The sequence below is a fragment of the Protopterus annectens genome, chromosome 3.part1 (assembly GCF_019279795.1).
Source record: "Protopterus annectens isolate FY-2018-M chromosome 3.part1, PAN1.0, whole genome shotgun sequence".
NCBI classification, from domain to species: domain Eukaryota; kingdom Metazoa; phylum Chordata; order Ceratodontiformes; family Protopteridae; genus Protopterus; species Protopterus annectens.
This window is the reverse complement of record NC_056732.1, coordinates 1,459,377,256-1,459,383,615: the sequence shown is the minus strand read 5'-3', so window position 1 is coordinate 1,459,383,615 and position 6,360 is coordinate 1,459,377,256.

Here is a 6,360-nt window from a genome sequence, read left to right as displayed (position 1 = left end):
ATAGATATGTGCCCTTTAGGAGGTGAGAGGGGGAGTAAAGTTAGCACTGTACGTATCTGCCAGGATGTTGGCAATATCAGTTGGTTCTGTATTTTTGTGCCGTTGTGCTGTAACTCAGAGCAGATCTGGGTGCTGCCATTGAGATTCTTGACATAGCTATAGAATGCTTTGTGGTTGCCCTTAGAATCAGTGACGATTTTTATTTAAGTAGCTAGCTTTGGAGGATCTTATAAGGGATCTCAGCTTCTTACTGAGGCTGACAAGGGAACTCCTCCACTCATGAGATTTTTCTCTCTTTTGCAACAGTTTCTTCCTTCTGTTGTAGAGTTTGTTCATGGCAGGGGACCACCAGATTGGCTTCTTGGTTCTGTTTGGAATAGCACAATCCATGCACTCATGTAAGTGCTTATAGAGTGCATTTGTGTAGGATTCAGCAGTCATAACTGTATTGCTCATCTGCATGGATGTCATGAAGTTCACCTCTTCTGTCTTAAGAAGCATGATGTTGGCTTTGGAGAAAATTTTTACCATGGTTTCCTTAATGTTGGGTGGGGGTGAGATCAGGATATCTAGGGTGATTAACTTATGCTCGGATCTGACCAACGAGGAGTTGACTTCAGGTGTAGAACACCGGTCACTCATGTTGGTAATGACTAGGTCTAGGATATTGTTGCCCCTGGTGGGGGTGTGGATAAGTTGATCCAGGGCATTGGAATTTATGAATTCCAGAAAACATTGAGTGAAGGAGTTGGTACATGAGTAGTTTTCCCAGTTAATGGTGGGGTAGGTGAAATCGCCCATTATTAGGGTGTTTGGCTGAACCCTAATATTTTCCAGTATATCAAGAAAAGAAGAGTGGGAATCCTGGGGCATGGTGGGGAATCTGTAGCAAGCTACAATTTAGATTGCAGTTTTGTCCAGAGTTAGTTGCATTTGGAACCTATAATCTATGAACCTATTATGCTGTGCAACTAGCCTGGAGGTGTGGATATCTTTAATGAATATGGACACACCTTTGCCTTTGGTGTTCTGGTCCAGATTAGATGGCCAGAAAGTGTGGTATGGTTATAATCTGGTAACGCAGTGGTCTCTAAAGCCTTGAACCAGGTCTCAGTCACTACACAGATATCAATGTTCTCCATTTTAATGAGTGCCTCGAGTGAGTGCATTTTGAGATTTAGACTTCTAGTATTGAGTAGCATTACCCTCAGTTTTTGCTTGTCTGTTCCTGTTACGGTGGTGAATTTGTCATTTGAACCTTTCCTAAAAAAGGCACTATGGGGTGGCAAGACCCTTAGCCAGTATCTGTAATCCCAGGGGTGACAGCTGCAGGCCATCTCTGGCAAAGCATCGTGGTCTGTCAACCATGTCATCCCAGGCAGACAGATACTGGATCCCCTTAGAATGACACCAGAAGCTTTGCCAATTGGAACAGGCTACCCATCTATGTCAAGCAAAATTCTTCATTAGCACTCTTCAAGAAAAATCTTGATGAGTAGATAGGAAATTGGAAATACACCCCAGGGATCACTTCTGTGTCTCTGCTTGACAGTGGCACAGGAAAATAACTTTCTTGGGTGGCTTACATAGGCCCTTGAGCTGATAGCCTAGTACCTACCTATGAACCTATGAACCTATGTACTGTGGTATCATTCTGGGTGATGGCAGGATGCTACTCAGGTCTAGGGTCATACCTGCCTTGGCTACAAGATCGGAGAGCTCTTCCATATCTCTTTTCATGTAGTCCAGGGAGTTTCATCTCAGGTCATTCACACCCACATGGACAATGACAGAGTCATATTTGTACTTGTTGTGGAGTGACCTGAGTGCATGGGTTATGTGGTTATCTTCTCTGAATATAGGAAGGAAACATGAAATGAATATGTGATTCACTTCAAATTATTTGTACACTTAAAGCATATGCAAACATAAAAAATGTAACACTACCACTACTATAAAATAGTGCTTATCCTACTGAAGGAAACAGTCTACTGGAATCTTTCACTGCCAGACCATCCTTGAAGCAGGCATCTAACTTCATAATGGATTGCACACTACTGTACAAGTTATGCTCTTTTTTAATTTCTCCAAGTCTTTTGGGTTTCTAACACCATGACGGGAATTGACCCCATTCCTAAATCAAAGTACAATTAAAGTCCATGAAATTAGTATTGTTTCAATCTTTGATGTTAACCAGAAATTCTCGTTGCAGCACTGGCAATGTGCCCAGTAATGACTCCTTCTGGAAATTCATATGGAGTTATGTGCTCCCCATGTATACCTAATTATAGAGGGGCAGATACGGAGTGACAAATGTCTGGAACCATTCTAGTGATGAATGATATGGGAAGTCATTATGCAAGACTGCTGTAAGTGGTCCTTGTATTCTTCTAGCAATATGCCATAATGAAGAGGTTTGCATGTTACCTCCATGTGCATGCCTCCAGCTGTTCTGCTGAAGTGTTTGTGTTTCTCACCCTTAAATTAGTGGCAATCAAGTTGTGGCAGTGCCCACACCCTTAAATTAGTGACAATCAAGTGACAATCAAGTTGTGGCAGTGCCTACACCTTTAAATTAGTGGCAATCAAGTTGTGGCAGTGCCTACACCTTTAAATTAGTGGCAATCAAGTTGTGGCAGTGCCCATACCATTACTTTAGTGATAATCAAGTTGTGGCGGTGCCCACACCTTTAAATTTGTGACAATTAAGTTGTGGCAGTGTCCACACCCTCCACTGAGATTGGAGCAGTGAGTCAGCTACTCAGTTCTTCAAAGCTCAAGAGGCCATCCATAACCAAGGCTGATAGGTTCATAGGTAGGTACTAGGCTACTGGCCCTAGGGCATAATTAAGCCTAGCCATAAATTTTGTGCTATAGCACTCCCTCCAAGGTGGTTTAGTTACCTGCACCCCTGTTGAGCAGGGCCATAGCAGTGATTCCCGGGGTGAATTTCCTGTTTCCCATCCACTCATCAAGATTTCTCTTGAAGAGTGCCAACGAGGAGCTCTGCCTTACATATATGGGGACCCTGTTCCAGAGCAAGGGAAGTCTCTGGGACATGAATCTGTCCCTCCAACACGTCCTGTTTATTGATGATGTTAGGTTTATATCCCTTGAGCGTGTAGCTCTGGTGGATTGGGTTTTCCTTAGGTGGAGCATTTCTAGCAATTCGGGGTTTGACATAGCCTTGTATGTCAGGCAGAGATCACCTCTGAGTAGCCGGTACGCGACCGAATGCAGTCTGAGTTTTTTTAGCCTCATGGCATAGGACATCTGTTTAAGGCCCTTTATCCTCTTTGTGAGGTACTTTTGAGGCCTCTCCAGCTGCTGCAGATGTCTTGCTAGGTACATACCGAATGGGGCATTATATTCAATAATGGGTCTAATTAGTGATGAGTACAGGGGGATAATAACTTCCTTATTCCTAGATGCAAACCCCTTTGTGATAAGGTGGGCCATGTAGAAGGATTTTCTAACCACTTTAGCAATGTGGTTGTCGAAAGAGAGGTTACTGTCTACCTGAGTCCCTAGGTCTCTTATCACACTCTCTGTGATAAGTGGGCTGCCACCTATGTTGTAGTTCATAGGTACTTGGTTTTTCCCAAAGGGAATAACAATGCACTTTTTGGCATTTAGTTTGAGACCATGGTTTTGGCACCATGTATTTGTGTCCATCAGACCATTTTGAAGGATGTCAATGTCACTAGGATTCTCTATTATGGCTCCCAGTTTGCAGTCATCTGCGAACTTTGTTAGCCATAGTCCCTCCGTGTTTGCTTGTACTTCTGAGAAGTAGATACCAATCAGGAGGGGTCCCAGGACTGAGCTCTGTGGTACACCACTAGTCAGAGGTTTGGAGTCTGATCTAGCATTTCATATTCTCACTGTATGGGTTCTATCCGTGAGCCAGTTTGCAACCCATCTTGTTATGTAGGGGGTTATATTTAGGTTGGTGAGTTTGTCTATAATTCCTGAGTGGGGAATAGTGTCGAAGGCCTTTGCAAGATCAAGGTATGCTGTGTGAACCAGCTTGCCTTCAGCTTTAGTGACCATTTCGAAAAAGTCAACCAGATGTAGGAGACATGACCTTCCCTTCACAAACTCAAACAGGGTGGGGTCCAGGGTTTGTAGGTTCCCAGTGTCATTGTTTCTGAGTTCCATGATGACATGCTCCATGGCCTTGCAGACAAGACTCGTCAGGCTGATGGGGCGGTAATTCCTGGGGTCAGTGGTTGCACCTCCTTTGTGGAGTGGTATGACAGTTGCCATGCACCACTCTATGGGCACATATCCTGAGGTGAGGCTGTGGTTAAATATGGTATGGGAGGGGTTAATTCATTTGGAGCTCATGTAGCATGCAGCCTGGGATGTTATCTGGTTCCATGGATGCTGTGTTTCTTGACTTGGTGAGTGCTGTTTTCACCTGAGTGTCTGTGATTTTAGGGGCAGCACAATCTTCTGGTATGGATATGAGCCCTTTAGGGAGAGGGTGAGCTGAAATTTGCACTGAACCTATCTGCCAATATATTGCCGATATCAGTTGGTTCCGTGAATTTTGAGCCATTATGCTGTAGTTCGGAGCAGATCTGAGAGTTGTTATTGAGGTTTTTGATGTAGTTAAAAAATGCTTTGTGATTGTCTTTGGTGTCCATTGCGATCTTTCTTTCAAAGCTAGCCTTAGAGTTTTTTATGAGAGTTCTTAGTTTTTTGCTAAGGTTTGTCAGGGAGCCCCTCCATTCCTGGGTTTTTATTTTTTTTTTGCAGTAATTTCTTCCTTCTGTTATAGAGCTTGTTTATGACTGGGGTCCAACAGACTGGTCTCCTCTTTTTGGAGGAGTGGGTCTTGGTCTTGTTTCGGATAGCATGGTCAATGCACTCATGTAGGTGCTTGTAGAGTGCTTTTGTAGAGGATATAGCAGATTCAGTCATACTGAAATTCTGCATGGGAGTAACAAAGTTTGCCACCTCTGTCTTGAGTAGCATAAAGTTTGCTTTGGACAAGTTTTTCACCATGGTTTCTTTTGGGATGGGGTGGTATGTGGATATCTAGGGTGATGAGTTTGTAGTCTGATCTGAGCAATGAGGAATTTACCACAGGTGTGGTGCATTTGTCCCCCATGTTGGTGATGACTAGGTCCAGTATATTTTTACCTCTTGTGGGAGTGTTTACAAGCTGGTCCAGAGCATTGGAGTTAATGTACTCCAGGAAGTGCTGAGCAAAGGTATTAATACTTTTGTAGTTTTCCCAATTGATGTTTGGGTAATTGAAATCACCTAGTATAAGGGTGTTTGGTTGGACTTTTATGTTTTCCAATACCTTGAGGAAAGCGGAGTGAGCGTCCTAGGGCAGGGAAGGTGGTCTGTAGCAAGCTACAATCTAAACTGCAGTTTTGCCCATTGTTAGTCGCACTTGGATGATCTCCAAGGCATCATACTTTGCAACTAGTCTGGAAGTGTGGTTATCCCTGATGAATACGGATATGCTTTCTCCCTTTGTATCTCAGTCTGGGTTTTGTGGTCAAAATGTGTGGTATGAGTTGTAACCTGGAATCGCTGGGGTGCTCTCTTGAGCCTTGAACCAGGTCTCAGTTACTGCACAAATATCGATATTCTCCATGTTGGGGAGTGCCTCTAGAGAGTGTATTTTGAGGTTTAAACTCCTAGCATTTAGCAGCATGACCCTCAGTTTATTATCGCTAGTACTTGTTACAGTGGTTGATTTGTTTTTTTGAGCCTTGCCTAAAAAAGGCACTATGGGGCTGGCAAGAGCCTTAGCCAGTATCCTGAATCCCAGGGGTGACAGGTTCAAGCCATCCCTGGCAAAGCATCGAGGCTTGTCGAGCATGTCATCCCAGACAGACAGATACTGGATCCCCTTTGAATGACACCAGAAACAAAAAAAATTGTTGAAATTTATTATTTTTTCTTTGTACTGTGGTATCATACTTGGTGAGGGTAAGATGCTACTCAGGGCTAGGGTCATACCTACCTTGATTACATAATCAGAGAGCTCTTCTATGTCCCTTTTCATGTAGTCCAGGGAGGTACGTCTCAGGTCATTCACACCAACATGGACAATGACAAAGTTGTATTTGGACTTGTTGTGGAGTGACCTGAGTGACTGGGTAATGTGGTGGATTCTGGTGCCTGACAAGCAACTGACAGTGACCTTCTCCTTATCCAGCCTGGTTAGAGGGACATCAGTGTGCCTGACTAAGGAGTCACCTATTGCAAGTATGTTAGGTATGGTGTTTTGCCTTAGGGGCTGTGGTTGTGCGGCAAACTGTTTTTTGTGGTTATGTGATGATTGCGGTGTGTTTGTGGGTGTAGGTTGCTTGCGTGTCTGCTTTGGAGGTCTCT